Raw genomic sequence first — 10,110 nt, forward strand, 5'->3', positions numbered from 1 at the left:
GGTTAACGATCCAGCATTGCTGTGAGCTGTGGTGTAGGTCGCAGATGCGGCTCGGATTCTGCGTTGCTGTGGCTCTGGCGTAGGCTGGCAGCTACAGCTCCGATTAGACCCCTGGCCTGGGAACCTCTATATGCCGTGGAGGCGGCCCAAGAAATGTCAAAAAGACCAAAAAAAATAAATAAATAAAAATAAAAATAAATAAAATAAATAAAAAAATTAAAAAGTTTAAAAAAAAGTGATCAGAGGATATAAATAGATTTCTCCAAAGAAGATAGAAATATGGCCAAAAAGTACATGAAAAGATGCTCAACATCACAAATTATTAGAGAGATGCAAATCAAAACTATAGTGAGATATTACCTCATATCAGTCAGAAAGGCCATCATCAAAAATCTACAAACAATAAATTCTTTAGAGAAAGTGGAGAAAAGGGAACCCTCCTATACTATTAGTGCGAATGTAAACTGGTACAACCACTATGGAGAACAGTATGAAATTTCCTTAAAAATCTAAATACAGAACTACCATATGACCCAGCAATCCCACTCCTGGGCATACATCTAGAAAAAACCCTAATTTTGAAAAGATATATACACTTCAATGTTCATTGCAGCACTATTTACTATAGCCAAGACACAGAAGCAATCTAAATGTCTATCAACAGAGGCATGAATAAAGATGTAGTACATACATACAATGGAATATTACTCTGCCATAAAAAGAATGCAGTAATGCCGTCTGCCACAACATAGATGGACCTAGAGATTATCATACTAGGAGGAATAACTCAGAGAAAGCAAATATCATATTATATTCCTTATACATAGAATCTAGATATATGATACAACCAAACTTTTCACAAAAACAGACTTTAGAAACAAACTTGTGATGATCAAAGGGGAAAGATGAAGGGGAGGAATAAAGTAGAAGTTTGATATTAACACATACATGCTATTATATATAAAATAGATAATCAATAAGGACTTACGGTATAGCACAGATAACTCTTCAGTATTCTGTAATAACCTATGAAGGAAAAGAATCAGAAAAAGAATGGGTATATATATAACTATCACTTTTCAATAGACCTCAAACTAACACAGCATTGTAAATCAACTATACTTTGATATGCAATAAAAATAAATTAAATTGAAAAAAAGAAAATTGGAGTCTGGAAGCCTTCAGAGGGAGCTCTCATACCCTGCCACTCTTGGTCAACTACATACCCGAACCAGAGGAGACTGCCTTGCACTCCCTAACAGGAAGTCTAAGTACCGTCCTAGCCAGCAGGAGGAGGGAAGATTTTCTTCCTGCCTAGTAACAAACACAGCCAATAGGAATACCATAGCTTATCCCATAAGAAGCTTCCATCACCTGATCATTTATTTTCCATCAAAGAACTTTCATTTTCCTCCTGCTGATGACTTCCTTATACTTTCTAGAAAAGCCTTCCATAACTCCACAGCGTATCTCTCCTTGGCAGATGAGATACTGCCTGATTCATAAATTATTAAAAGCTTCTGCAAACTTAGGTCTTCAAATTTACTTAGTTGAATTTTGGTCATTAACAAGTTTCACGTGAATGGATATATGAATCAAGATGAACTCAATAGAGCCAACAGATGGAGCCAGGCTACAGGGGAAAGACCTTCTTTTGTTTGTATGGGATTTATGAAGTACTAAGACCCACACCAGGAATGACTGGTAACTCTCTGGCCACCATGAGTATATAGCTTATCTAAATTATCCAGACCAGAGAAAAGAATTCCTGACAAAGAGAAAATGAAAATATTAGTATTGTTTGAGCACATAGATACTACTTCAACTGAAGTTCAATTCCTTGGATTTGTGAATCAACATATTTCCCTTTTTTTACTTAAAGTGGTTTAAGTTGGGATTCTGACATTTGCAACTAAAAGTCTTGACTTATTTACAGTTTTATAGCATCTTCTGAAATATGAATGAATATATGCTTTCTATTTCCCTTCCATTTTTGTTTTCCTTCTGTAAAAGTTTTCATTTGATATTAGATGTATAAACAAATTGTTTTATTCATTCACCTGACATCAAATTGTATAAAATATTAATTATTAAATCTACCCTATGACAAGAAAACTTTATTTCTGAGCTCCAAGATGGCAAGAAATAAAAACTGCCATAACAAGTAATTTGCTATTAATTATTTTCAACTTTCAAGAGAAGGGAGTGGCATTTTGATGTCAAGGGAAAAATAGAATTTAGGAAAATAGAATTTAAAATTAATGGACCTGAGTTAGAAATCTGGTTCTGCTACTTAACTACCATTGTAACCAGGTAGAATCCTTTAAACTTCATACATATCCTTTCTTAATTTTTAGAATGGTGTAATACTAGAATTCTAAGAGTGCTACTGCAGGGATCAAATAAAATCGTACTTATAAAAAGAACTTTTAAAATTTTATAGAAATGACCATCATTCTTGCCACAGGGCCAATATATAGTTCCAGGATTAGTGGCATCTGCATCCCCTGGGAGCTTATTAAAAATTCAAATTCTCAGATCCCAGCTCTACTGAGTAAGAATTTTTGAGGATGGGGCTTAGGAATCCACAATTTTTCAGAGGCTCTCTGGGGAATCCTTGCAAGAGCTGCAGCTTGAAAATCATCACCTTAAAATTATTGTACAAATAACAGAAGTTACCAGGATATCTACAACGTTGAGGAGGATTCAGTGAACTTTAAGAGAAATCCCATCTATCAAAAACCTTCTGATTTAGCCATGAAGATAACATGGACACAACTTTAAAAAGTCACTACATAAGACAATGGTAAGTGAGATAGAAGGCACTGGGTTTAAGCATCAAAGAAATGATATGTTGTAAGTGGCAGGAAATGTAAAAGAAAGGCTCATTAAGCACTACAACTTTCTCAGAGGAACAGACTGGAGTTAATAGTTCAAAGTATGGGTAGAATTGGAGTAAGTGAATGGGAAAAATTCCAAATAAAGAATTAGGGTGAAAAACAAGACAGAAGAGCAAGGCCAGGATTAAGTTCAGCATGAGTAGAGCTTAGAGTGCTTTGGGGCAGGAAAATCAGACCAAACAAGGAGTTTGGGATAAGCTAAAAATGGCTTTTGGTAAAAATCATAGGCAATTAGACTTCTTGTCAGCAGTAAAGAATTTATTTTTTAATTTTTTCATTTTATTTTTACAGCTGCAGCTGAGGTATATGGAAGTTCTGGGGCTAGGGGTCAAATCAGAACTGTAGCCAAGGCCTATACCACAGTCACACTGGATCTGAGCTGCATACCACACCTTGTGGAAATGCCAGATCCTTAATCCACTGAGGCAGGCCAGGGATCAAACTTGCATCCTCTGGACACTATGTAAAGTTCTTAACCTGATGAGCCACAACAGCAACTCCCGGCAGTAAGGAATTTATAAAGAGAGATTAAAATAGTGCACACACTTTATGCCATAGTGGTTAAAAGCAATGCTGCAGATAGTTTTGCCCAGGTTTAAATCCTAAACCATTACTTATAATCTGTACCAATCTAACAGATATTTACCTACTCTATCAAATAGACAGTGGGAATATGACTTGCCTACAGAGTTTAGTGCTTATTTGCAGTTATCATAACCCAGTCTGCCTAGTTTAAGCATGGAGAGAGTTAACTACAGAACAGTAAATGGCATTTGGAAGCCTTGGCTAGACTTTGAAAACAGTTTTTATGCTGAGATTTTAAAAATGATGTTCAAAGCCACTGGAGAACTGGACCAACGGGGAAACTGCTGCTTTGCCATGATCAAGAAACCACTGTTATATTGAGAAATCACATTTCTCAGGGCCAGCGTCACGACCTATCTACGACAGTTTATAGCAGAAAATGTATACCTCCAGTTCTACATCTCTCTCAGCTTCATTCAGGCCTAGTTCAAGTTTTGCATGAATGCACATAAATGATGAACTGAAACTTTGGCTGGAATTGAATCTGGGAATATGGCATTTAGCTTCCCACCTTCCAGCCCAGGAAGGTACACTGGGAAGAAGTTAGACTAAATGTTAGTATCATCACCTAAGTCTCAGGGTGAACGTGAGGATTAGATGAGGTTCTGCCTGTCAAGCCTTCACCATGGTGTCTGACATATAGTACGTCCTCAGCAAATGGCAGCTCACAAAAGATTTAAGGATCATAGATTTGTATAAAAACATAAGCAGTAGGAGTTCCCATCGTGGCGCAGTGGTTAATGAATCTGACTAGGAACCATGAGGTTGCCGGTTCGATCCCTGGCCTTGCTCAGTGGGCTAAGGATCCAGCGTTGCCGTGAGCTGTGGTGTAGGCCGGCGGCTACAGCTCCGATTAGACCTCTAGCCTGGGAACCTCCATATGCCGTGGGAGCAGCCCTAGAAAAGGCAAAAAGACAAAAAAAAAAAAAAAAAAAAAAAAAAAAAAAAAAAGCAGTAGAGTGATTTCTGAGATAACTGCTTTAGAATAAAAGAAATAATGGCATGAAATGAAAATTGTAAATATGAACAATAGACTCAATATTGTACTATTTCAAAGACATTACAGACAGGATTTGATGACCGTTTCTAAGCTTACTGTTCAGGCTACTAGCGATTTTCAGGATAAAGCTACTTGTTTGATTTCAATATACATATTAGAACGAGAATCCAATCAGTTTCACATAGCAGAACTGGTTGTCCATAGCCTTCTGGTGTTCTCAGACTGAAGTATTTTGAGTAGAGACATCTTGAAGAGTTTGTGGCAATTCGGCATTTCTCTGAAAGAGTAAATCTCAATCAGTATGTCCTGGACAGACCTTATGCAATGTCTGAGAACCTAAATCAGTGTTTACCTGGAGACAGCAATTAAATTAATTTTTATTTCATTATTCAAAATACCTCCATTTGAAGGCAGAAGTTATTAGTGGAAAGAAATTAAGCCATTTTTTCCTACAAGACATTTATTTCCCTGAAAAAATGATTAATAGCAAGACCAAAGAATGGGTTGACTCCTAATGCTCAGTAGGACGTCGAGCTTAACTAGGTGATATTCTCCTCCAGGAAGCCAGTAATAGAATTCTCAGTGTTTCCTCACAGTTGTTTTACAAGGAGGAAACAATCATTGACTGAGCATCTTGTTCATGTACTTAGTACATGAAAAATGGCTATTTCCCGCCCCCCGCCTGATTTCTAGTCAGGGCCTTTGACTCTCAATCTTCTGCTGGCTTCTGCTCATGGCTCTTTTTATTTTTTCTTGGTTATTAATATACAAAGAGTACAGGCTAGCTTAGTATCTTTTACTGATCACTGATTTCTCTCTGCTTAAAGGGATTGTTTCGCTAATGCAAAGTGACACATACTTCATTTGATTATCCACATTGATCCCTTGAAGGATGCCGATTCCTCAGGCAGTATATTGATGACACGCAGTATATGCATATATTTGAGATTATTCTAACCTCTAAATTACTGGGTATGTGGGCCAGATTAGAAGAGTGTTTTATCTGTTCTCTTAAGAACATTCACTAAACCCTTAAGACTCTCCACAAAAACAAATTTGAGAAACAAATTCAGCAACGAAGCAGGATACAAAATTAACACACAGAAATCTGTTGCATTTCATTTCTCTAATAATGGAATATCGAAAGACAAAGTAAAAAAAAAAATCCCTTTTAGGAGTCCTGTTGTGACTCAGCAGTCATGAACCCAACTAGTATCCATGAGGATGTGGATTCGACCTTTGGCCTCGCTCAGTGGGTTAAGGATCTGGCATTGCTGTGAGCTGTGGTGTAGGTCACAGACATAGCTCAGATATGGCATTGCTTGGGCTGTGGCATAGGGCAGCAGCTATAGCTCCTAATCGACCCCTAGCCTGAGATCTTCCATATGTTGTGGGTACAGCCCTAAAAGGATGAAAAAAAAAATCCCTTTTAAAATCACATCCAAAAAATACCTAGGAATAAAACTGATGAAAGTGGTATAAGACTTCTATGCTGAAAATTTTAAAACACTGATAAAGGAAATTAAAGATGATTCAAAGAAACAGAAAGATATTCCATGCTTTTGGATTGGAAGAATCAATACTGTTAAATTGGCTATACTGGGAATTCTCTTGTGGCCTTAAAAACCTGTCATTGTAACTGCAGCGGCTCTGGGGTTGCTATGGCATGGGTTTGATCCCTGGCCTGTGAGCTTCCACATGCTGTTGGATGGAAAGATACACCATGATCTTGGATTGGAAAAATTAATAATATCAAAATGACTAAACTAACTAAGACAACCTACAGATTCAATGCAATCCCTATCAAGTTACCAATGACATTCTTCACAGAACTAGAAAAAATATTTTAAAATTTATATGTAAACACAAAAGACCCCAAAGAGCCAAAGCAATATTGAAAAAAGGAAAATGGTACTGGAATAATCAGACTCACTCCCTTACCACAGTCGGTGCTACAAAGCTACAATAATCAACACAGTATGGTACTAGCACAAAAACAGAAATATAGATTGATGGAATAGGATAAAAAGCCCAGAAATAAACCCAAGTGCCTAAGATTAACTAATCTATAACCAAGGAGGCAAGAATAGACAATGGAGGAAAGAAAACTGGGAAAACTGGACAGCCACACATAAAAGAATGAAATCAGAATATTCTCTAACACAACATACAAATATAAGCACAGAATGGATTAAGGTCCCAAGTATAAGGCCAGATACTACAAAACTCCTAGAGGAGTACATAGGCAGAACACTCTCTAACAGAAATTGCAGCAATATCTTTTCTGATTCACCTCCTAGAGTAATGAAAATAAAAACAAAAATAACTCAATGGGACCTAATTAAACTTAAAAGCTTTTGTGCAGCATAAAAAAAATAATAAAAAAAAAAACACAACACACAGAATGGAAGAAAATCTTTGCAAATGAAGCAACTAACGAGGGCTCAATCTCCAAAATATACAAACCTCTCACAGAACTTTATTTCACAAAAACAAAAAATGGCACAAGATCCAAATAGAAATTTTTTCCAAAGAAAGACAATAGCCAAAAAACACATGAAAAAATGCCCAACATCACTATTAGATAAATCCAAGTCATAACTACAATAAGGTATCATCTCACATTAGTCAGAATGGCTATCATCAAAAAGTTTATAAACAATAAATGCTGGAAAGGGTGTGGAGAAAAGGGAACCCTCCTACACTTTTGGTGGAAATGTAAATTGGTGCAACCACTACAGAGGACAGTATGGAGGTTTCTTTTTTCTTTTTTTTTTTTTTCTTTTTGTCTTTTTGCCATTTCAAGGGCCACTTCTGCGGCATATGGAGGTTCCCAGGCTAGGGGTCTAATTGGAGCTGTAGCTGCCTAGCCTATGCCAGAGCCACAGCAACGCGGGATCCGAGCCGCATCTGCTACCCACACCACAGCTCATGGCGATACAGGATCCTTAACTCGCTGGGGAATGCCAGGGATCGAACCCACAACCTCATGGTTTGCAGTTGGATTCGTTAACCACTGCGCCACCAAGGGAACTCCTGAAGGTTTCTTAAATATAGAACTACCATATGATCCAGCAATCCCATTCTTGGACGTCTATCCAGAGAAAATCATAATTGGAGAAGATACATGCAGCCCAATATTCATTTTACACTATTTACAATAGCCAAGACATGGAAGTAACCTAAGTGCCTATCCACAGAGAACTGGATAAAGAACATGCAGTAGATACATACAATGGAATATCACTGCGCCATAAAAAAAGAATGAAATAATGTCATTTGCAACAATATGGATGGACCTAGAGATGATCACACCGAGTAAAGTCAGATAGACAAATATATGGCATCATTTATATATGGAATCTGATAAAAATGATACAAAAGAACTTATGTATAAAACAGAAGGGACTCACAGATTTCAAAACCAATCTTATGGTTACCACAGGTGAAACTGTTGGAGGGAGGAATTGCGAGGGTGGGAATAATATATATACACAACAATGTAAAATGGATGACTAAAAAGAACTTAGTGCATGACACAGGAAAATCTACTCCATTGTTTGTAATAACCTATGTGGGAATGAAGAATAGATATACGTATAACTGATTCACTTTGCTGTACATCTGACACTAGTACAACGTTGTTAAGTCAACTTTACTCCAATACAATTTTACAAAAATGGTGATACTACTGAAAGCAATCTACAGATTTAAGTAATTCCTATATAATTACCCATTGCATTTTTCACAGAATGGGACAAATAATCCTGAAATTTATATGGACCCACAAAAAATACAAACCTGCCAATGAGTGAAAAAGAACAAAGCTGGAGGCATAACTCCCCTAGACTTCGGAAAATACTGCAAAGCTACCCTAGTCAAAAGTGTTGGTACTGGCATAGAAACAGACATATCGATCAATGGAGCAGAGCAGAAAGCTCAAAAATAAACCCACACACCTACAGCAACCCATGGATGGACCTAGGGATGATCATACTACGTGAATTCAGACAGAGAAAGACAAATAATATATCACTTATATGTGAAATCTTAAAACAAAAATGATGCAAATCAATATTTACAAAACAGACAGTCCTTTTCTTAGTGGAGCACAGGTATGTGACTCTGGTCCCTGGAATGTCAGAGGCACAAGGAAAGGGCTCCGGCCCCCTGATGCCATGTCTTCAGTACTGCTGGCTCCTCGTCAATGGGTTCTATCCTCATGGGCTGGGACACAGGGACAAAACATGCAAACAAAAATACCCCACAGAAACAGAGTTACAGACATAGAAAACAAATTTAGGATTACCAAAGGGGAAAGGTGGAGAAAGGATAAATTTGGAATTTGGGATTAATATACACACTACTATATATAAAATAAACAAGGGCTTCCTGTATGGCACAGGGAACTAACTATATTTGATATCTTGTAATAACCTCTAGTGGAAAATAATCTGAAAGACAATATATCATATATATATATTTTATATATATACATAATATATATAAATAACTGAATCACTTTGCTGTGCACCTGAATGTAACACAACACTGTAAATCAACTGCGCTTAAAAAAAGAACTTGTCCAGTGGTGCACACATGCAGTAGGGAGAACAGTTCAGGTGTTCAAAAAAAGCAGCTGGATTCCAGAATCAAGGGAAATAGACCGCATGTATCATATGAACAGAGATTTTAATTCCTCAATGTTCATACAAAATTGATTCACTAAGCAGTTTCTTAGGAAAAGCCAACAGTAAATGTCATAACAGATGGAATCCTACTTTGTTGTCTTCTGCCCTTTACTGCTTTTGGCTTCAAAATTTCAGTTAAGAAAATCAAACTTAGAAAAACTAGATGAGAAAGAATAGAACCGCCAAGAGGGAAAATCTATCAGAAAGACAAATTCAGTATATTTTTTCTTTTTTTTTTTTTTTTTTTTTTTACTTATTATTTTGTCTTTTGAGGGCTGCACCCGCGGCATATGGAGGTTCCCAGGATAGGAGTCTAATTGGAGCTGCAGCCACCGGCCTACACCAAGGCCACAGCAATGCCAGATCCGAGCCACCTCTGTGACCTACACCACAGCTCATGGCAACGCCGGATCTTTGACCCACAAATTCAGTGTATTTTTCAATAAGGAAATGAAAAACGAGCTACTGCTTATCTCTAAACTACTTTTTAAAAGCTAGAGTTATAGGGAAAAAAATTTGTTTGGAATCCCATTCTGCATGCAGAATGTTGGTAATAGACATCATATCTGCTATGGCATGTATATAGTATTGCCTGCATTTGCCGAATCCAGAAATTCAGCTATCATTTTTTTACTTTTCTTTCTCTCTTTGCATGCTTCAATCACACGTAATGAGGAACTGGTAGTTTGTGGCCAGTGAAATGCTTACTCTAAGACGTCTGGCAAAGTGGAGGGTGTTTCTAGCACTCCTAGAAGTCACATGGATACTTCAAGATAAGGAGACACATGAGCAACCTGCACCTTAGGCTTCATCCCACCAAATTATTATCATAAATTCTAATGGTCAGAGAAGGTATCTATGTAAGTTCCCTTGGATTTCTTGCCATTTCCAAGTTTTACAATAGCTTAAGGCAGCTCAGTGGGCTAAGGCTTTA

General features: G+C 37.2%; 1 non-coding gene across 1 annotated transcript; it reads left to right on the top strand.

The window, feature by feature from the left end:
- Window positions 1–8,579: 8,579 nt before the first annotated feature.
- LOC146401043 (small nucleolar RNA SNORA57) lies at window positions 8,580–8,723 on the top strand. The gene has a single exon (XR_014813947.1). It is a non-coding gene; the product is annotated as a small nucleolar RNA SNORA57 (small nucleolar RNA).
- The last annotated feature ends 1,387 nt before the right edge of the window (window positions 8,724–10,110 follow it).

The sequence above is a fragment of the Sus scrofa genome, chromosome 8 (assembly GCF_054392235.1).
Source record: "Sus scrofa isolate SSC_HxYL_T2T_F1_AM1 chromosome 8, Sscrofa_HxYL_maternal_Yorkshire_Landrace_v2.0, whole genome shotgun sequence".
Classification (NCBI taxonomy): domain Eukaryota; kingdom Metazoa; phylum Chordata; class Mammalia; order Artiodactyla; family Suidae; genus Sus; species Sus scrofa.